We start from the raw sequence: 23,655 nt of genomic DNA on the forward strand, positions 1-23,655 counted from the left end.
TTCAGGTTGTTTTGATAGTTTGGTAAAGGAAAAGACTTGCAAAACTACCACCAAGCAATCCTTGATCTCATCTCTCCCTCCTTGGGACCATGAGCTGAGACCAAGGCATACTTGCTGCCACAAAAACACTGTTTTGCCTTTCCATGAAATCACAAGTGTTATATTTTTAGTTAGGGAAGTTGATACCAGTTGCGATGACATGCTTAGATCTATTCTTGCTCAGTTTTCATAGTTGTCTTACATGATTTTCTGCCAATAAACTTCTGTCCACCATGATTTCTGGTTTTTAGGTCAGAATAGGTTAAAGTAGATAGATCTCTTATGTTTTTAGTCTTTCTTTGAGTAGGTTGGAGAAATAGTGTGCAGATCACTTGTAATCCATCCCTACCTATCTTTCCTTCCCCACACCACCTGCTCCAGCCCCAGATTCTGAATTCCTTCCCTTCATTCACCACACTCTTCTAGTTTGACCTAATTTCTTAATTTTTGTGTAACATTGGTCCCTCCATCCTTGAACAAATCCAATCGTATTCATTGATCCCTAGCCTCATTTACCAGGTCCTAGACCTATTCACAGCCTCATCCAACCTCATTTCCACTTTCCCACTGGTTTTCCTCCATCAACCCTCAAAAATCCTCTCTTGGCTCTTCCTGTAGAACATCCCGTAGAACCCCTGCAGACTTCCTATAGAAGATCACGTGGGCAGTTTCTCGAGATCTGATCACTGTGAAACTCTCTGGAAGCGTGCTAGGGACCCCTTAGGCCCTATTCTCACCTTCCCAACCTCCTGCAAGTGCCCACTCCATTTCCTTTCGCCAATCAACCTCTGCACAATAAAAAACAGTTAAAGCACATGCATAATAATTATGCAAAATTACTCAAAATTACAAAAAGATGGTTTTTTTAGATTTTATTTTAGAAGTAGCTTAGACACATGCATTTTACCTTTCCAAGAGTCAATGGCATCCATTTCAGTAGCTTTCATCTCTTTTCTTGCACCAGTAGGGTTAGTCGGTAAAACTAGGGTTTGCTAGGGTTTGCATTTCCTTCCAACTTTTAGTTTCTTTCTGCAAATAGATTAGCCTCCTTAGAGTTATCTTTCATCCATTATAGTTAAAATCTTCTTCTAAGAGCTCATAGAAGTTGGCTTAAGTTCCTAGCGAACTTGTGCCGGTTGATCAAGTGACAACCTGGGCAAGAGCTAATACTTGTGCATATAGCACTGTCGCTTCCAGGTTTATTACGAACTACCAGCTTGATAAAAGTAAAGAAGGGAGTCCCGGGACTTACAACATTATTGTTGCAATATTGGAGCCCACTATCCTTTTGGCGCTGTTGCCAAGGAAACGTTAGAGTATTTGTGATTGCTGCTTTTCTTCTATTTTCTACTGCAACATTCTGCTAAGTAGTTTATTTTAGCAAGAGTAGAGTAGTTGTTTCATTTCCATTCTACAATTTCATTTATGCAAAAGTAGATTAGACATTTCCTGCTTTCCTAAACTAGCATTTCAATTTGGCAAGCATAGATTAGCATTTCCTTTCTGCAATTTTAATTCCGCAAGCGTAAATTAGCATTTCAATTCATCAATTTCAATTCTGCAAGCGTAGCTTAGCATTTCTTTTCTGCAATTTCATTTTAGCAGCATAGATTAGTCCTTTCCCGCTTTCATTTAAATTTTGCATTTTCATTTTAGCAAGATAGATTTTAGTTAGTTGCAGTTCAATCCATTTCAGTTTTGCAGGTACAAGCAAAAAAGCAAAAATGAACCAAAAATATTTCATTTTCATGCCTCGTAGGAACAGAGACCATACAGGAAAATTCTTACCCATCACCCCCACCACATCACTGAGTCACCCTTCTCTCTTCTTCGGTGGCATTGATCCAGAAGAACCTATAGGCGAACCTCCAGAAATATACGAAGACCCTATAATAGAAGAAGTGCAAGAAAACATTCCTCTTGAGACCATGGCTAAACACAGGAATGGTATAGGGAATGAGGAGAGAATAGAAGGTGCCTTTCCCATCCGAGAGACAAATGGGGACACATAAATGAAAGACATAAGTCCCTTAGCCTTACCTCACTTCCATGGATTGACCACTGAAGACCCTGATACCTTCTCGTTTGAGTTTGTTGTCCTTTTTCGAACTTATGACTAGGAAAAAGACGAGCAAAATTTGAAACTCTTTCCCTCTACCCTCAACGATAGAGCACTACGTTAGTTCATGGGGTTACCTGGAAACAGTATCACAACTTGGGCTCAAATGCAGCAAGCCTTTAATAACAAATACCGGGACTACTGTAGGTCAAAGGAAATGAAGGGAGAAATCTTTTGAATGACCATGGGAAGTGACGAGTCTCTGGAAGACTATGAAGAAAGGTTCCAACTCAGTTATAAAAGGGCCAGGTGCACACTTGACCCCGAATCTTTGAAGCTGGTTCTGCTCCGAGGAGTCCCTGAAGACCTTCTAGGTACCCTCCATTTGCTAGTTGGAGGAGACATCTACCAACTACCTTATGAGGACATAAAGACTGTGTTTAGAAACCATTCTAGGGCAGCCCGGAAAAGAGGTAGGGAGAATCCACTTTCAGCTAGTGCCACCTTCTCCAAACCTGAGTTTACAAGTCAGATGGAAGACCTTAAAAGTGAGGTGAGATAGACCATTGCCATGCAACTGGATACTTTTCGAATCCAACAGAAGAAAGAAGAAGCTGAGAGGGCTTTGGCCATGTTTTTCCCTAGATTCACAAGGAAGCATCCTAAGAACGAGTGTCCATTGCACTCAGTAGAGGTATGTTTTGTTTGTGAGGAAGACCACCCTACAAACCAGTGCCCAACCTTACCCGAACTTAAAGCTGTGTACCAAGGGGCTGAGGGAGCCACTGAACCACTCTACTTCCTCAACCAAAGGAGGCCACATGGATCCAGACCTTACCAGCAGGGGATGAAAGGTACATACCAAACATATTACAACCCCAATCAATCCACTCCCATACCTTCTTGGGGTCCCCTCGCTCATCCTTCCTGGTCCGCACCCCCTCCTTGGTCATATCCACCTTAATACCATACTCAACCTGCTGCTCATTCGTTTCATTCTCATGTTCAGCAACAACCTGAGTGGAATGCACCACAACAGGGGTGGAGGCCCCAGTACAACTCTCCTCCTACCATTTTTCCTCCACCACCTACTCAACCACAACCATTACCTCTTGCTCTTCCAAGACAACCCCAGATGCCTGCTCAACCGAACCCGAACCCCAATAACAGACAGGCCCAACAGGTATATATTGGAGAGACAACATGCCCTACCTACGCAATGGAGATTAAGTAGATCAACCTACGGTCTGGGAAGGTCCTCCCAGATAGCCAACCTCCTCCTAAGGAGGATGAAGCCGAAAAATAGGAAAGTGAACCCAAAGCCATTCCACCCTTTCCTCAGAAACTAACTGGATACACGCAACCAAACCCGGAAGAGATTGAACTTCTGAGAGAACTTAAACAGCTGTGTGTACAAATACCACTTCTCCAGGCCATCAAAGATGTACCAATCTCAACAAATTGATCAAAGAGAAGTGTTTTAGGCACCCAGGTAGGCGCAAGAGAGATGCCCCAACTATCAATGTCATAGGACAATTGTCCGATCTAATGTTGGGATAAGTAATCTGTCTAAAATATTTGGACCCTGGGAGTCCTGTAGTGGATGTCCACAGCAATGGCACCATAATCCCCCACACCCTGATTGATCTAGGGGTTTCCATTAATGTGATGAACAAGGACACTATGCTCAAACTTAACCTTTAGGGTTCCCTGAGAAAGACCTCGACAGTACTGCAGTTAGCAGACCGCTCCACCGTGACTCCCGAAGGGATTGTAGAAGATGTCCTGGTCTCTGTTGATTCTTGGGAGTACCCTGCGGACTTTTTGGTCCTTCAGCCAAAGGCAAAACTCACTAGATACCCCCTCATTTTGGTGAGGCCTTGGTCAGCTACTGCAGATGCTTACATTAGTTGTCGAGCTAGGAGCATGACCATTAAGAATGGGCCAATGTCCAAAAAGCTAGTCCTATATCCTCCTGCCCAACCTTTGCTAGAACATGACTTACCTCTCTGGTTGGAGGAGGAAGATGAGGATGAAGTCTACTCTGCACCTGTGTGCACCATGGAAGCCACCAGGGGGGGTCCTCAAACTGAGGATGACCTTATTGAGAATTTAATCCAAAATCCACCTCCCAGTGTTTTGCCATTAGAAGAGTTGGTAGGAGACACCCAAGCCAGTGCTTTAGAGGATCTATATGTGGCTGATCTAACCTCTTCTCAAGTTAAGAATGTGGAATTTGGCCCTGAAAGAGCCTTGAAGATCAACTCATCCCTATCTCCCTCTCAAGAGAAGGAGCTGTGTAGCTTATTGAACCTCCATTTGGATGCTTTTGCTTGGAGCTATAAGGAGATGAAAGGAGCCCACCCTTCAGTCTGTACCCATCACATTTACATCAAAGAGGATTGTAAACCAGTCAGGCAGCCTCAGAGGAGAATGAATCCAGCCCTTATGGACATTGTTAAAGAAGAATTGAAAAAGTTGTTGGATGCAGGATTCATCTACCCCATCTCCGATAGCGAGTGGGTTTCTACTCTGGTGCTTGTGCCCAAGTGTTATAGACATTTTTGGGCACTACAACCCCAATCAAACATGCCCATAAACCAAGGGCTCATAATTCCCTAAAAGTGTTGTTCCATACCCTAAAAGAACAAGGTCAACCGATTACATCATCTCCCAGAAGTTCTCCATGAAAAACTGCTCAGAACTGGTCAAAACTGGACCATATCACCTACTCCATGGTCAAAGTGCGATGCATCCCACCTAATGCACACGGGAGGTGTGATGCATACTGAAACGCCCTTCTATGGGGTACGACGGGCGAGATTGGACAAATGCCAAAGACATTTTGCGAGGTGGATGATCATGGAATCTTCCAGAAACATCTCCTGTGACACTTGCCTCTCTGAATTCGCCCAGGGATGAGTAAGAGATCATCAATCTCCAAGTGGAATCAAGAACTATCAGAGAGAGGACACTAATCAGAATCCCAGAAGCTGACTCACCCCCCTGCAATCATCTATATATGGATCCCTCATCCCAGAGATCCAGAGGCTGGAATTTTGTATCTTGTAAGGAAGTGTTGTTGGTTTCTTGTTGGAATATCATAGTGTTGGGTGATCTAAGCTTTTCATGAGGTGAAAGAAGGTCTTTCATGCTGGAGGATGACGCTGGGTTAGAACAATTGGTTGTAATTCTCTTTGCTTATTCTTGATTATTAATAAAGCTATTCAAGTTTTCCTCCACATTCTTGTATCTTTGATGATATATGCTTTTCTGTGGTCAATATACATCTGGTTCTATATTGTTTATGATTGTAGATCTTTGTTCTTCGATAGTTTTATGCTACTTTGATCCCACAAGTGCTCTTTGAAGCTAGGTAGATGAAGGAGAAGTGGCAAGGATCTGTCAAAAAGGAGAGGAATCAAGCAAGGAACCAAGCACAAGACTGAGGTTGGTGTCCTTCGTTCCACTTTTATCTACTTCTCATAAAGGAAAACGAAAGTGGTTTTAGTTAGTTTGTTTCTAAGATAGCTACCAGTCTTAGTGGGACTAGCAGATCTGAGTGGACACTAGATTTCCTGATAAAAAAATGGCGACTCCACTGGGGAGCGAATAGATTGTTTGTTTGTCTATATTTGTTTGGTTTATAAACTTACAGACGGAGCCTGAAGTCAAGCCAGCTAGCCTTTGAACTGCATTTGCTATGCAAGTGCAAAGTAGATCAATGCTGCTTTAGTCTATCTTCGGGTTTTGTTTATAAACTGAACAATTGATTTGAAAACTTTTTTAATTGCCCTAGTGGTGGCTCTAGTAACCTCATTAGATCAGCCTCTATGATTGCTATTTACTATACATCATTTTCTCGGCCTAAATCCCTGAACTGAGCTGCCAACTGTGACCAAGAGCCAAGTAAGGTCTCGTCCTGGTACCATCGCACCCTCTCTTCAAGGAAATCTGAATGCATCGCACTTCCCGTGTGCAGTAGGTGGGATGCATCCCTGTTTCCCTGTGTTACAGGTGCGATGATCAGAAAGGGCCAATTTTGCCTCCAGGTTTTCGTATTTTCTTCACTCTTTCAGCTCTATTCTAGAGTTTTGCTGTCTGTGATCAGTATACCACTGTGGAAACCCCCTTCCTTTCCATCATTCCGCCTCCATTGTGCAAAGAACTGTGAATGTTTTTATGTATTTTCCGCCATTTTCAGTTCTCTTTTACAAAGTAGTAGCATAGTCAAACTGTCGTCTTTTGATTTGAAAGTGTCGCAAGTGTCGTTTTCAGTCAAAGAAAGGAATTCTATTGTTCTTGATGGTCGATTATACAGTTACTTTTGTATTTGATTTGAATTAGTAGTTTTTCAAGTGTCGAAAGCAGTTTTCAATTCAAAATAGTAAAGTGTCGTCATTATCTTCCTTTCGTTTTTTGAAGAGAAATCTGTTAGCACTATCACTTTGAAAAGATAACTCAGATTTTACTTAGCATTCTTCTTTTCGTTCACACATTAAGGGAGCTGAAAACAAATACATGCATATGCATTTGCATTTAGACTGCTTGTTGGTTTGATTTACGACAGTGCATCTAGTGTGTGCTCTCTGCTCTATGTTGAAATAATAACGTCTCTCTTTCTTTAGTAGCTAGGATTTTCATTGCAAAAAGAAGATTAAACGATTGTTTATCATCTTAGATTGCATTTTAGGAATTATACATCTACATCACGCGGTGAACCTGAAAGGAAAATTTCTTAAGAAAGATCAACTGTAAAATAAATTTAATGAACCTAAAAACGCTTTGGAACCTAACGCACAACATCTAGAGTCTAGGCTAGAGACGTATTCCGGCGTCATAAAGCCTGGTAACTGTCGCTTTCACTGCTGGTTGGGTGATTCCTCCTCTTTGAGACGACAAGTGCTAGTACGGACTTGTGCTCTCATGTACCATCAAGTATATATTGGGAGACCACAATAGGCTATATCCTTTATCCATAGGAAGCCGTGTCTTCCGCCCTATCGATCGAAATTCACTGAACACAACATTCGGGAAGATTGACTACCGTACCATAAAAAGTATTCTGTAGTTTTGCGATTGGTTTGGTAATCCCTCTGTCTAGATTTCCAGAGTAGTCTCTTTCGTTCCTTTTTCAGACTCCTTAAAGGAAAAGGTCCATCTGAGCACTTGTCACATCATGTTCATTAAAAATCGAAGGTGACTAGAGTCATCTTTTGTTTTTTCTCGACTCTTAAAAATTGAAAAACAAGTTGTGTCAAAGCGTCTAAAATTCATTTAATTCGGAAACATTTTCCCCTTTATTTTTAGTTGATCGATAATCCGCAATCGTGGAAGAAAGTCAATTGAAACCCCATCGTTCGCGGAGACTTACGAGTGAATCATCTTTGTCCCCAGAATCAAAACTATTCCAGACAAGGCGAACTCGTTTAACCGGCTCAAAGTCCCCTGGTCGGGTTGGAACAAGTGTTCTGACACCCTCGAAGACTCTGGTTACTCCAAACATTTCTGGTACCCCTGCCTTTACAGAAGAAGTACCGCAGCCACAAGAGGACAGTAAAACTTATCCTAGTGTGAGGATAAACACTTCTATATCTGAACCGGCTCCATCCATAGCTGATTCGGAAGGTGTTGTTCCCCAAACATCAGTCGCTACAGAATCTATACCTTCTTCGGCCTCGGAAATATTTTATAGACCTGACGGTCTGCCTCTTCCACCCGGTTTGATTGCTATAGAAGAGATTTTGGAGGATCCACCATCTAGTACTCCATCGCAATTTGGAGTCGGGATCACTCTATATCCTTCTTCGTCAGAAATTAGTCCACCGTTATCGGAAGTTCCTGTAGAATCGCTAGGAAACCTTCTGGATAGACTAGATATGTCTGAATAACCGTCGACATCTAGGACTGTGTCATCTGACACATAAGTGACAGAACTTCCTGCTGCTACTCCAACAATGTTTGCTGGCATACCGTCTATCGTAACTAGCTCTCAATCACTGGATGGGATCCATCCAGGCACTGTTTCGACGGTATGGTCTGTTCCCGTTTGTTCATCCGGAATAATATTTGGAATCTCTTATGTTGAGTTTCAGCAAATTGATCCTTCGTAATGTCAATTTGGGCAGTCTGGTCCTCAAGGGAAAATAATTCCCTTAAGCACTGGATTACAGCCGTATGGGGGGCAATATTCCCTTTCATTATCTCCTCCAGGAGGTCAAACATACGAGAGTTCCCAACAGAATTTAGGTTATGCTGGAATTACATCCAGTGGTTGGATACCAATACTGCCTCAACAACCGAGAGTTGTATATTCAATGCAACAAAGTATGCCTATGTCAAATATCCCCACTACACTGGCTATTATGACGGTGTCGCAAGTACAAGAGTTACCTATTGTATGCCAACCTCAAGTCTCTCAGGTCGCAATCCAATAGCCCCTTGTCCCTGCGACGTCACCACAATCATCGGTTAGTGGCTCCTTAACTGGAGTGACCCAGGCTCAAACGGGTACCATTACCCCTCATCTCGGTCAAACAGCTAGTATTGGGCAACAACACATGGTCTCACAACCATGGCTGGTGCAATATCAACAACCACAATTCCAACAAGTTTACCAAGGATCTAAGCACCAAGTCTTTGCAAGTAATGGGCAGCCGTATATTCAAAACGGACAACATCAACCATTTCATAATGGTTATGCCCATCAACCTTATCAAAGTTATCAGCATCAAATGCACTATGCTGGTATGCAAAGACCCACTGCTTAGGCAATCCCATCTTATCCTGGGTACGCTTCGCCAAACCTAAATCAATAGTTTCCCTTCGTGGCAATTTTAGAGTTACCAAATCTAAACCAGCTAACGAACAATCCAATCTCTTACGCCCCTTGGTGGCCAGCGATTCCTCGCAAAATTCCGTCAGATATTCATAAATTTAATGGAAATCTGGGTGAAGACCCGTCGAATCATGTGATGACCTTTCACTTGTGGTGTTCATCTAACACTCTAAATGATGATTCGATCAGGCTTCGCCTTTTTCAACAAACGTTAACTGGTTCAGGAGAAAAATGGTATATCGAATTTCCTAGAGCTTTGTTTGATAACTTCAGCACCCTAGCCACAACCTTTTTAACCCATTTTCAGTTACCCATAAGGTACGAAACGGGAACAGAGCTTCTTACCAATTTCAAGAAAACGACGGCCACTCACATATCCGAACATATTCATGAGTGGCGACATCATCGTAGAATGGTAAAAACATATGTTCCTGATCAACTATTGGCTGAATGGTTTATTAAGTTGTTATTACCTCTATTATAGAAGATGTGGCAAAGGGAGGAGTTATCACTGAAGAGCAAGTAATTGCTCGTGCGCAATATCTAGACTTGATCTATACTCAGTCTGGCATGCTCTACAATAAAATCCCTGATGCTCCTAGATCGGAATTTTCCATTCCTCCATCTCCTAAGTCAAACAAAGACTCTCATGCCGGGGACGGCGTGATAGGAACAACCAGCATGAAAAACGTAGAGGCAAAGTTGAAAAAGGCCCGTACAATTTCAGGTCAAAATGCAAATGAAGAACTTCTCGCCTTGGAAGTAAATGTCGTGTCAACTGACAAAGGAAAAGAAACCAAGCAACCAAGAGACAAGAAGAAAAATAAAGGGAAGAAGAAAAAATAGGAGGAGTCGTCCCCTGAAAAATCTTCTCCAAACCCTTCTGGAGAAAGGAAACCAAATCGTCCACGCCTAATATGTGATGAGGATCATTGGACAAGGGAATGCCCGTATAATGCTGAGCTTAGAAAATTCTTCAAGAATTCAAAAACCTTAGCAGTACTGACTGATCCGTTTCCAAATCTAGGAACAAATCTGGTTGCTAGTGACAATACTTCCCCGTCCCAAGTGCTAATGTTGTCGGTTTCAAAGCAACAAAACAATGCTTTGATATCAACAAGGAATAAAGATTACGGGAATCCATAGCTGTCGGACAACAAGGCCAATGCTCAACCCAGTAGTTCAACAACAACTTCAACCGAAGTTGTGCCACCCATCATTCCTGAACTAACGATAAAGCCGCCAAAGGAAGTAGTACACAAATCGACATTTAATCCTCGTGCCAGAGCAGCACATCATTATAATATAGTGGAGGATCTGGCCCAATCGCCATCCGCTATGTCGACACTTGAGGTACTGCAAAATTGCCCCTCTCAAAAGCAGGCTTTATTATCAGCGATAGGTGGGATTAACCCAACGGATTCCAATCTTGTGTCATTTAATCACAAAGGATATGACCCTCAGTTACCAGCTCAACTAGCTTTCCTTATTCATGTGAAAGCCCTTAACAAAACTGTTCATCGAACAATTATTGATGAGGGGGCATCTACATGTATTATGTCGATGAGTTGCTGGAACACTTTAGGATCTCCACCCTTGTCGTGATCTTCGACAACATTAAAAGCATTTGATGGATGAACATACATGCCATACGGGATTTTAAGTAACTTGCAAGTCGAACTGGGGGGAAAAACAGTAGAAATAGATGTTGAAGTAATTGACGGAAACCGCGATTACAACATCCTACGGGGAAGGCCCTGGATATATGCGTTGTGTCGACCTATTTTAGGAAGATTGAATTTCCCTTTCAAGGAGGAATTACAATCGTCGACAAACAGACATTTCTCCCCGACAGTTCACAAGTTACGGGAAGCATTCCGATGATCCACGGAAGCCCTCACTCGCTTCAAAATATCGGAGTAGGCCTACTAAAAGACCCTATATTAATGGGGACTTTTGCCCTACCACCTCCAATAAATATGGTGGAAGTGGCAACAGTGGGAACCTGCAATATGATATCTTCTATTCAAAAGATCTATGAAAATGATATTAAAACGGATCATCTGCAGGTATTTCCTCCAAGCCCAATAGAAATCTTGTAGCAATCAATGTTTTCGGCATGGGAGGTAAACCCAAATCAACACTCATCAAGCATTTGGATAGATAGGTCTAAGCAATATGGTTCCCCTTCAGATGCTTCATCACAAGTACATTATACAGACGAAGGAATTGTTCAGTCAATGCTGATTGATGGGGCACCATGGGAAGATTACCACCATCGTTCCCATCTTTTGGATTACAAAGAAGATACTCCTAGTGACCTTCATCATCCCTCAGTTTTTGATTTTCTATCAAATACTGTAAATACAGTGGATTCTGAGGACAGTTCCTATCTTGTGTCAACCTCATTAAAAAATGAAACAACTCCCTTTCCAAATCGAGTCTTGGATTACGATATCGTAAAATCCAAGTCGAGTCTTTCAAAGATCTCGAAGGTAAACCTTCATTCCAACCACCACAATGAATGCGATGAAGCTTGGGGGGCATGCACCTCGATTTGCGTTATTATGCTGGGGGCATGCAAACTTATCATGAGCAGTGTTACCGCAAGGTTCAATCTCCTTAAAAAATAAACTTGCCGCGAGCAGTGTTACCATAGGGTTCAAGCTCGTTAAAAAATAAACCCACCGCGAGCAGTGTTACCGCAGGGTTCAAGCTTGTTAAAAAATAAACCTGCCATGAGCAATTTTTATGTGGAGTTCAATCTCGTTAAAAATTAAACATAAGCAATGAGCAAACATTCCCCCAGAGTTTAAGCTCATTAAAAAATGAACCAATTCCCGGTAAATAACCATTGTGAATGCATTATCATCAGCTTTTGAGCCCTGGTCATGTTCTCATCATCACCTCCACTCTGTTTTAGCCGATCATTCACCTCCATTTGATTGTTTGCCCCTTTTTGAGGAACATCTGGGAAGAGTGATCCTATTAGCCATCCTTGTGACACTACCGTGCCTGGAAAATTCCAAACCTTACCTGGAACTAGCTGCTACCTGAAATTATCGCTCGTTCCTAAAAAACGAGTCTCCTTTAAGCTCTTTTCACCTGACTCGTAAAATATGAAAAGATTGCCGAGCGATTGGCCTCTCTAGCTCATTAAAGCGACCGGAAGTGCTATCCCTCCTCTAGATTTTAATCTTTTTGGACCTAGGGGATTATTAGACAAAAAGATCGAGCGCTTGTCTTGTTCGATTCGTTAAAATTACCGAAAATTCGTCCCTTTCGTATTATTTTATACTTTTTCGAACTTAAGGGATTATATGACGAAAAAGGATTATTGGAGTTTCCTTTACGTCCCTTTCAGACTCTCTAAAATTGAAAAGGACTGAGTTATCTTTGTCGTTAAACTCGTTAAAAATGAATAGCGACAAACTTGTCCATACAGGAAAGAACGACTTTCACTGTCGCTAGGCTCATTAAAATATAGCGACGGGTTTGCCCGAAGGGAAAATTATAGAACAAGCATATGTTATCCTCCTCAAGCTTGACAAAAATAAAGAGGTATTGGTCAGCAATGACTGGGGAAAAATTGGGAAGAAAACTTGAAGAAACTTTATTGGTGGCAAGTCACTCTTGAACATGACAATTTCACTCTGCATCCGAGTCAGGTTGGGTTGTTCCGTTCATCGGTCATATCACCATTGGTCCACCGCACCATCCATATTTGGGGTTAATGCTACCAATCCATGTCAATGTCGCCGGTATGTTCAAGAGAAGTTGCTTAGAGAATTCACCTGTGTCTCATCCATTGCAATACATTCATGCTCCATTTTTTCATGACCGCCACCATGAACCCTGTATCATCAGATCGTTTTCATCTGCAAAATCATTTACTCCATTCCTTGTCGTAGATGTGGGATTCATTAAGGCCCTCCTACGGCAGATCGCTTCTTGTCGACATCAGCTTATTATCCAAGAAATCGACTTAGGAACAACCCTTTCAGTACTTTGAAGCTTGCATGCCTCAATGGCAAGTTTCTCACTTCCAGTGAGAGGTTTACATCAATGGCCTTCGATTGAAAGATTTTACACGGTGTTCGATGCCAAGTCCCTACATCACACCATGCGAATTGTACTGTAGTACCTTGAGGGTCATCATCATTATCGATGATTCCTCTCGTGCTAGTTAACAACTTACATCATTGGCTGGTAATCAGGAGATGTCTTTCCATGTTCGACTCCAGAACATCTTTCACATGGATCAACTTGTACTCTGAGTGAAGATTGAACGAGTTTGAAGACCCTGGATCTAGTTTCATCCATCCGAGCTGTGATATATTCAGGAAAATAAAGACATCAAATGTACATCATTGCTGCACACATGATCATCTGAATCAAAGGATGATGGCTCTATCAGAATCATCAGTCTCCCGCACAGACTGTTGTTTGTCTTATGTACATGAAAATGAATTTATAAAGCTGAGCATGGGAATGCCTGCCTCAGCTAGATCATGAATAATATTATGAAGATAATGTATTGTATTGTATCTTATTATAGGTCGCCTTTCAGCTCGAAAAAACTTCGTAACCTCATGATAAAGCATTTCACCCGACATCAAAGATTAACGACCTCATGCTTTAGGGGGCAACTGTTATAGACATTTTTGGGCACTACAACCCCAATCAAACATGTCCATAAACCAAGGGCTCCTAAGTCCCTAAAAGTGTTGTTCCATACCCTAAAAGAACAAGGTCAACTGATTACATCATCTCCCAAAAGTTCTCCTTGAAAAACTGCTCAAAAATGGTCAAAACTGGACCATATCACCTACTCCATGGTCAAAGTGTGATGCATCCCACCTAATGCACATGGGAGGTGCGATGCATACTGAAAAGCCCTTCTATGGGGTACGACGGGCGAGATTGGACAAATGGCAGAGATAGTTTGCGAGGTGGATGATCATGGAATCTTCCAGAAACTTCTCCTGTGACACTTGCCTCTCTGAATTCGCCCAGGGATGAGTAAGAGATCATCAATCTCCGAGTGGAATCAAGAACTATCAGAGAGAGGACACTAATCAGAATCCCAGAAGCTAACTCACCCCCCTGCAATCATCTATATATGGATCCCTCATCCTAGAGATCCAGAGGCTGGAATTTTGTATCTTGTAAGGAAGTGCTATTGGTTTCTTGTTGGAATATCATAGTGTTGGGTGATCTAAGCTTTTCATGAGGTGAAAGAAGGGCTTTCATGTTGGAGGATGACACTGGGTTAGAACAATTGGTTGTAATCCTCTTTGCTTATTCTTGATTATTAATAAAGCTATTCAAGTTTTCCTCCACATTCTTGTATGTTTGATGATATATGCATTTGTGTGGTCAATACACATCTGGTCCTATATTGTTTATGATTGTAGATCTTTGTTCTTCAATAGTATTACGCTGCTTTGATCCCACAGGTGCTCTTTGAAGCTGGGTAGATGAAGGAGAAGCAGTAAGGATCTGTCAAAAAGCAGAGGGATCAAGCAAGGAACCAAGCGCAAGACTGAGGTTGGTGTCCTTCATTCCACTCTTATCTACTTCTCATAAAGGAAAACAAAAGTGGTTTTAGTTTGTTTGTTTCTAAGATAGCTACCAGTGTTAGTGGGACTAGAAGATCCGAGTGGACACTAGATTTCCCGATAACACCAAGAAAAATGGGAAGTGGAGAATCTGTGTAGATTACTAAGAACTTAAGAAAGCCACTAAGAAGGACCATTTCCCTTTGCCTTTCATAGATAAAGTGCTAGATGGGCTAGTAGGGAAGAAGTTCTTTTCCTTCCTAGATGGGCTCAGCGGGTATAATCAGATCCAAATCAGCCCGGAAGACCAAGATAAGACCACTTTCACTTGTCCATGGGGTAGTTTGCCTACCGGGTCCTTCCCTTTTGGTTATGCAACGCTCCTGCCACTTTCTAGAGAGCAGTACTGAGCATATTCACTGAGTTGGTTCATGGTTCAGTGGAAATCTACATGGATGACTTTACTCGTTATAGTTCCAACTTCCAAGAAGCATTGAATAACCTGGGAAAAGTTTTAACCAAGTGTATTGAGATGAACCTGTCCCTTATTCTTGAGAAATGTGAATTCCTGATGACTGAAGGGACCGTGCTAGGTCATACAATTTCTCAGCAAGGCTTACATGTGGATCCCAATAATATTGCTATCATCCAAAGGGTTCCACCTCCTCAAAAGGTAAGGGATGTTCAGAGTTTTCTAGGCTTAGCGGGATATTATAGAAGGTTCATTAAAGATTTCAGTAAGGTAGCCTCTCCATTGTTTAGTATTTTGGGGAAAGATGTTGAGTTTATGTGGACTGATAATTGTCAAGAGGCTCTCGATGTGTTGAAGGATAAGCTGGTAACTGCCCCAATCTTGAGAGGTCCAAACTGGACCCTACCTTTCCACATTCACAAAGATGCCTCGAACAAAGCCATAGGAGCAGCCTTAGGAAAAGTTGAAGAGACGCTACCATATGCCATATATTTCTTCAGTAAAAACTTGTCCAAGATAGAATTAAACTATACTGTAACCGAGAAGGAGCTCCTAGCTATAGTCCATTCCCTAAACAAGTTCAGACACTACATCACTGGTTATCAGACATTTGTACACATTTATCATGTTGCAATTAGGTATTTGATGAATAGACCTAATGTAAATGCTTGTATCATTAGATGGTTACTTTTATTGTAACAATTTGATTTGACCATTGTTGACAAGCCAGGTAAGGAAAATGTTATTACTGATTTCCAGTCTAGACTAGATTTGCCTGCAGGAGAAGAAGGGGTGGTGGATGATCAACTACCAGATGAACACCTCTTTGGTATTTCAGTACTCTCGCCATGGTTTGCTGATATAGAAAATTACTTGGTTTCAGCACAATTCCTGCCACACCTATCCTCAAAAGAGAAAAGCAAGATCGTGAGGAAAAGTGCCCCATTCACTTGGATTGGGGGCAACCTGTTCAAACTTGGCCTAGATCAGATTTTGAGGCGTTGTGTCAGGGAGGAGGAAGCTTTTGACATCCTCCTGACATGTCATGATGGACTTTGTGGAGGCCACTTTGTAGCAAAAATAACTGCTTTCAAAACTCTACAGGCATGCTACTATTTGCCCACTCTTCATCAAGATGTCAGCAGATACATCAGCCAATGTGACCGATGTTAGAGGATGGGGAAACCAACTCCAAGGGATGAAATGCCCCTCCAACCTTAGGTGACTTTCGAGCCATTTGAGAGGTGGGGCATGGACTTTGTAGGTCCTATCAACCCTCCTTCAAGACAAAAGTCTTACATCATTGTCTGCACAGAATACCTGACAAAGTGGGTAGAAGCAAAGGCAATCAAGGTAGCAATAGAAGAAAAAGTGGTTGAGTATTTTAGGGAAAATATCTTCTATAAAATTTGCTACCCAAGAGAATTAGTCACATATCAAGGAAGCCAGTTTACCTCTAACCTGATTGAAGACCTGCTTTCTAATCACAAGATTAAGCACAGAACTTCCACCCCTTATCATCTGCAAGCAAATGGGCAGGTGGAAGTCACTAACAGGGCTTTGGAAGAGATCTTGACTAAAGTGGTGAGCAACAGCAAAAAGGATTGGGCAGATCGCTTGGTTGAGGCCATCTGGGCCTACAACACTACTTGGAAAACTACAATAGGTTTCACACCTTATGAGCTGGTCTACGGGAAGAAGGCTTTGCTATCCATAGAATTTGAATACAACACATTGAGATTGGCGACTCAGCTAGACCTAGATCTCAGCCATGCGCAATAGGAAAGACTACTTCAGCTGAATGGACTGGATGAACAAAGAATGCGGGCCCTCCTCCACTTAGAGGTAGTCCAACTTCAAAGAAAAATATGGCATGACCGCGACCTTAAAGAGAAGCAATTTCAACCAAGAGATTGGGCACTGTTATATGATTCAAGATACAAGGATTTCAAAGGGAAGCTGAGGACAAGATGGCTGGGACCATATACAGTGGATAAATGTAATGACAATGGTTCAGTCCTTATTAGGACCATTGATGAAGAAGCCATCCCCATGCTCGTCAATGGGCATCGTTTGAAGATCTACAAGAAGCGCCTTTCTAAGCAGGAGTTCATTGAAACTCTAGATAAATCGGTGTTGGTAGTGGAGCAGGTCCCTGTCTCCATCCCATCAACATTCTAATCACTAAGAAAAAAAAAAAGAGAGGAAAAAATAGAAAAAAGAATAAAAAGATCCTTGGGTGAAAACCTCTTAGAGGCACCCGGGGCAGACAGTGAGAATGACAACCTCCTGGAGGCACCCCAACTGTCTCTTACAAAAAAAAAAAGAGCAGAAAAATAAACCTTACTTCTGTTGAACAATTTGCAGGTTACAGGAAGGACATTGTAGGTTGGGAGGATTGAACAAAACAAGGACAGAGGTCAGCACCAGGCTACAAGCATCCCTCACAAACAATTCCTCCATGACCACTCCCCTTTCCTAAGATTTGATCTCACTCGGGCCAAGATTTCACCTTCTACAGGAAGTTCTGTGTCTTCTACAGGAAGATCTTGTAGAACCCACAGAAAATAAAAATTGATCTCAGAAGAGAATCCGAAGGTTGGGAATTTTCCAACACTGCTGTTTTCGTCCATCACCATATGTCACCCTTTTTTATCTCTTTACACCTCCATTGCACTCATCCTGTTATTTGATCCTGCACAATCACACAAGAAAATCCCTGTTTCTTCATACTGCCAACAAGAACTTCTAGTGACAAATCAAGCAGTAGTGTCTCGCTCACCATACTTGTCAATCTCCATCTGGATGCCTCATCAGCCGAACCCCTCATTAGCAGTATAGCCCTGCTCATTCTAGCATTTCATTCCAGGAGGAGAAGCAGCTACAGGACATCCTACAGGAATCCTGTAGCAGCTAATCCCTCTGGAAGACATACTTTGGAGACAAGGACAGCCAAAAACGACAAAGGAGACATGCAAAGGGCTCTCCTTGAACGTGGAAATATCAACAGTAGCCAAAGCTAAGAAAAACCCATGCATGCAGCATCAGTGAATGAAAGAATGGGTTCCAAAACCCATGCATGAAGCAGAAGCAAACGAAGGAGTGGTTCCAAAACCCAAAGTCTGCATAACGCGACCGTGACCACACAGGTAAGTGCCTAAACTCATTCGTCAATTGCATAAATTATATTTTAAAAGCTGCATGCCTATGGGAATGGTTCAGATTGAGTGGAATAGGTGGCCAGTTCACTAGCCACCCTCAGCCAGTTACATATCCTCGTGGGATCCAAACGAGCCCCGTTACATTCAAAATTGCCAACGAAATGTGCAGCCAGCACGTGTGGAGTGTCCATTCTGGGAGAAATCGTCGGGATTGGTAGTGGTGGAGGCGGATAACAGCCGAAAGGAGGTGATGGCAGTCATAAACACACAGAGAAATTATGGTTGTGATGTCGGATCAACGGTCTGGTCCGGCCATCTCATCCCCTCACCACGAATCATGCTGCAGTTAAAAGATGCCCAGCTGAAACTTACACCACCTTCTTTTCATCTTGCACTTGCAACGTCCTTGACTGGAGTACGCGTCATCCGCTTCCAAAAACTATTAACCAGTTGTCCTCCACCGATTTTCCTACTTGTTTTCGAAAATCTCCCGCGTATCGGACTCGCTCAGCAGCACAGTGACATTCTACAGGAACCAGGGGCCTTCTACAGGAAGGGTTCTACAGGAAAACCTACACAGCTTTCCGGAGAAGGAGAACCTAGGATTTTTATTTGAGTTTGGAGCTCCAAATGAGGTAGGCTCGAAAAACTCCTCTATGCATGATGTGTTTTTGCAAGGTGGTGAATTGAAAGCATTAGATTGGAAAATCAGAAAAAAATCTGCCTGTGTATTGGAAGTAAAATGCTTGCCTGCATATTGCACTGAGTTTCCCAGTTTTCTGCATCAAAATTCTCCTGTAGGGAAGATATATGCAGCCGTGGGGGCCAGCCTGTGTGTGTAAAAAAATTTGAATTTGCATATCTATCTGTGTGCTGAGAAGAAAACTTGATCCTTGTGCTCTGTTTGTAAAAACCAAATTCGTCTTTTCATAAGTAGACAGTCGAGTTTTGGGTGACAGCAATCTTAAAACCAAAGAATTTTTGCTAGTTGATATTAGACACTCGAGAAATTCCTCCTTGGGTTTAGGGTAAACCATAAAAGGCATTTCCTTTTCTAGTTAAAGCATAAAAAAAGCACTCTCACCATGCCAGGAGGATTCATAAGGAAAGAACCATCAGACTCTAGCAAACTGCACGAGGATCCTGAGGTGGTGGACCTTTTCACTCGAACAAGTTGGATATCCTCCTTTGACAAAATTCAGGATCATGATGAGGAGATAACTGAGGAGTTTTTAATATCCCTGAAACCACAGTAAAAAACACATGCCACAGTTAGTTTTAGGGGTTTGACCCTAGAAATCACCCCTGAGCTCATTAGTGCAGTTACTGGTCTACCATTGGGGCTCCCTTGGAGCAAAGAAGAGAGATCATTGGGCCAAGTTGCCAAGAAGTCATTCTTTCTGCCCACAGATCATCCTGTAGAAGACAAAAACGGGGTTAGAAGAACCAGCTTGCCTCCTCTCTAGAGTGAAGTCAGTTCCAAATTATGAAGTACATCACATGTGAAGGAAGGTTCAACATCGTCTATGGATATCATTTCAGGTTGCTGTGTGAACTAAGGCATGGGATTGATTTGCCTCCAGCCAACAAACTGAGCATTCCCTATTTTATTCTTTAATCACTAATTGAATGTGGTACAAAATTAAATGAAGGGATCCCAGATCAAATGGCCCATCATGGGCTCATCAAACTATTGGTGGAAGATTCTTTTCACACCTACACTGTCCCCATACCTTAGGAGACCTTCCGAAACATGTCCAAGGATGACAATATCAGAATTTTGGCCGAAGACATCACCTCATCCAGCAGTGAGGGGGGAGTACACACTGAAGAAGGTGAAAAAACCAATGGTGAAGGAACATAGGACATTCAAGCACAAAAAGAACAAAAAGGAAAAGGGGAAATGGGCTAGATTTCTAAGCCTAAAACAGGGGAAGAAACAACAGCAAAAACACCATGAGAAAAGAGGATGCAGAGTAGAACAGAGAAGGCTAAAAAATCCCAAATGAATGTTGCCACAACCAATTAAGCAGGCACACATAAACAAAAGGAAAAGACACACCCTGAAATCTCAGCAATAGAAACAGAAATAGTTGACACAGGGATTTCTATAGGAAGTAGGGAAAAAGAACAGCAAGAGGAGAAATCACCTGATATATTGGCAAGGGAGGCAGCAGCTATGCTTGCTACCTTAAGCACACCTCCAAAACAAAAAGGGAAAGAAAGAGGCAAACCTCCATGTACTTTAAAGCAAGGAGGAGCACACGGATAAAAGTGGGCAGACCCCAGCCACAATCAAAAGCGCCAATTGTCATTCAGGACACAACAACTAAACCAAAGAAGAGTCTCCTTCAAAGATGTCTATCACCTATGAATGAGGAAGCCAAAAAACCTCCACCTAGAGAGAGAGAATTAGGATGATGGACTCAAAGACAACTCTATAGGAAGTTGAGACGTCTCTACAGGAAACTCTGGCTAAGGTAAAAGAGACAGAGAAATTGGAGGAAAAGACAGCCAAATCATCATAGGGAGAGGGAAAGACTGAGGAGATACTGGAACCAAGCCCTTAGCCTAGCGTGGGCTCATACTACAACCTGTTAGAGGGTGGGAAAATCATCCCACAGAAATTTGCTGTGCCACTCTTCCTTGCATTAGAGCAAGAGAGGATCAGAACACACACATGGATGAAAATTGCCAAATCTAAGGGAATTGAGGACATAGGCCACATGGAGGAGAAGAAGCCTTACAATGGAGGGCAGTAGAAGCCTTACAATGTAGGCAACTTGCTAAGTCATATGCCTTATATCTTAAAGATCAATGGCTGCAATTCCAAATTAACACCTTGGCCCAAAGGGGCACCATTCCATTTCAGAATTACCATCAATTCATGGCATTGTGTGATAGCAGCTTAGCAGAAGATAAGGCCAAGTTATCAGAATTCTATTTACACAACTTGGCCCTTCCAAACATGAATCTGTGGGACCCCAATGCTGCATTGGGAGATGTGCAACTTATGGCCGTGGCCTCTTGGTTAAACCACGAGGAAAAGGGGGCAGCAGAGATTTGAAATATTATGAACAGGGAGCTACATGAGCCACTCATGATCAGAGCAAAACCAGAGGATCCCTTAGCCTTAATATATGCCTAGTAGCACATGGCCAAAAACCCTCAGGTTCTCCTAAATTACATTGAGAAACAAGCTCATGCCATTGCTCACTTTGAGGACATGGAAAGACTGTTGGGGTATAACTGCATTCATGCTTGCACAAGGAGATGGAACACACTGTCCGACAGTCTGAAAATAAGAGAATACCACACCTCAACAAGGAAGAGGGAGGCCTTGGCAAGAGTACCACTCTATAAACAGTCAATGCAAAATCTGCAGGCCAACTATATCGGCCTAAAGCTCAGTCCTCCCTTACTTTTAGGACTACTGGAAGGAGTCAAAGAAGAAGAGGAGCATAAGCAGTGGGAGGAAGTAGAGAGAAATTAGGGTTCCATGACCAAGAAGAAGACATCACCTCGGAAGCCTAGTATGTGAGAGTGGCAGTCAAAGCAATCAAAGATGATGAGCTGGATTAGTTGCTCAGAGGATGAGCAACCCATTTAGCATGGGGGTGATGATGAGCCCCAAAATGGGTAACTTATTGGGCTCATTTTTTCCTATTGTTTTCCATTAATCCACCATTCTTCATAGTTTATGCATGATTTTGAGTATATTTATGTTAATTGAATGAATGTGAATAGTCACTTGACCATGAAGTCTAATCCATGCTTATTGCAGATTTTTGGACATCTTTTGGACCAAGGTCAAGCATTTATGAGCCAGTTTACAGCCAGATATGAGGGAACAAGGTTGAGAGTTTGTAGGAATGGTGTCTCCTACACTAAATGGCCCCTTCCTTGAGTTCTCCACCATCAGCTCGGAGTTTAGCAGCCCACCGAAGATGATCCCCAAGGGCAGCCGAGCAGCTTTTGTGAAGTGGCTGATTACTTGCAGTTTTGAGCAGCCAAACCCCTTGAGTTAAGGAGGGTTGTTGGAGGTCCTCATGGTGATAAGTAGGAAGGCTTCCAACCTTCATAGTTTAGCTCTTGAACAGTTGTATTTTCGCACTTTAGTGCTACTCTGCCTTTCAGCTCATTTTCGAGATTTTGTTATAAACATTTTTGTGACATGGTTATTTTTTGAGTAATGGAGATCAATTTCACTTTGCATCAGCTCTGAGCTTCTTTTAGGAGGCTGTAGCTCTTGGGGTTGGGCCCAACCCAAGTGCCAGTACCTCCTTTTGTGTACTTTTATATGTTTTTGTTGCATTCCTAGAATAATTTCTGCTACTTAGATTAACATATTGCTTTGTTATTTAGGTTGCTTTTGATGATTGAAAAAACTTTTCATGCTTCAGGTTGTTTTGATAGTTTGGTAAACTAAAAGACCTCCAAAAAGGCCACCAAGCAATCCTTGATTTCATCTCTCCCTCCTTGGGACCATGAGCTGAGACCAAGGCATACTTGCTGCCACAAAAACACTGTTTTGCCTTTCCATGCAATCGCAAGTGTTAGATTTTTAGTTAGGGAAGTTGATACCAGTTGTGATGACATGCTTAGATCTATTCTTGCTCAGTTTTCATAGTTGTCTTACATGAATTTCTGCCAATAAACTTCTGTCCACCATGATTTTTGGTTGTTAGGTCAGAATAGGTTAAAGTAGATAGATCTTTGATGGTTTTAGTCTTTCTTTGATTAGTTTGGAGAAATAGTGTGCAGATCACCTGTAATCCATCCTTGCCACTCCTTCTTTCCTCACACCACCTGCTCCAACCCCAGATTCCGGATTCCTTCCCTTCATTCACCACACTCTGCCAGTTTGACCTCATTTCTTCATTTTTGTGCAACATTGGTCCCTCCATCCTTGAACAAATCCAACCGTCTTCATCACTCTGTAGCCTCAATTATCAGGTCCTAGACCTCTTCACAGCCTCATCCAACCTCCATTTCCACTTTCCCACCGGTTTTCCTCCATCAACCCTCAAAAATCCTCTCTCGGCTCTTCCTGTAGAACATCCCGTAGAACCCTTGCAAACTTCCTATAGAAGATCACGTGGGCAGTTTCTCAAGATCTGATCGCTGTGAAACTCTTTGGAAGGGTGCTAGGAACCCCTTAGGCCCTCTTCTCACCTTCCCAACCTCTTGCAAGTGCCCACTCCATTTCCTTTCGCCAATCAATCTCTGCACAGTAAAAAACAGTTAAAGCACATGCATAATAATTATGCAAAATTACTCAAAAATACAAAAAGATGTTTTTTTTAGATTTTATTTCAGAAGTAGCTTAGACACATGCATTTTACCTTTCCAAGAGTCAATGGCATCCATTTCAGTAGCTTTCATCTCTTTTCTTGCACCAGTAATGTTAGTCGGTAAAACTAGGGTTTGCTAGGGTTTGCATTTCCTTTCAGCTTTTAGTTTCTTTCTGCAAATAGATTAGCCTCCTTAGAGTTAGCTTTCGTCCATCATAGTTAAAATCTTCT

At 42.2% G+C, this 23,655-nt stretch overlaps 1 pseudogene; it reads right to left on the bottom strand.

Moving 5' to 3' along the window:
- Positions 1–23,655, bottom strand: part of LOC149243578 (DNA mismatch repair protein MSH5-like) — a 56,723-nt pseudogene that overhangs the window by 31,657 nt on the left and 1,411 nt on the right.

This window comes from Pinus tabuliformis, chromosome 8 (genome assembly GCF_031772625.1).
Source record: "Pinus tabuliformis cultivar Carrire ecotype Pingquan chromosome 8, CPIR1, whole genome shotgun sequence".
NCBI lineage: Eukaryota > Viridiplantae > Streptophyta > Pinopsida > Pinales > Pinaceae > Pinus > Pinus tabuliformis.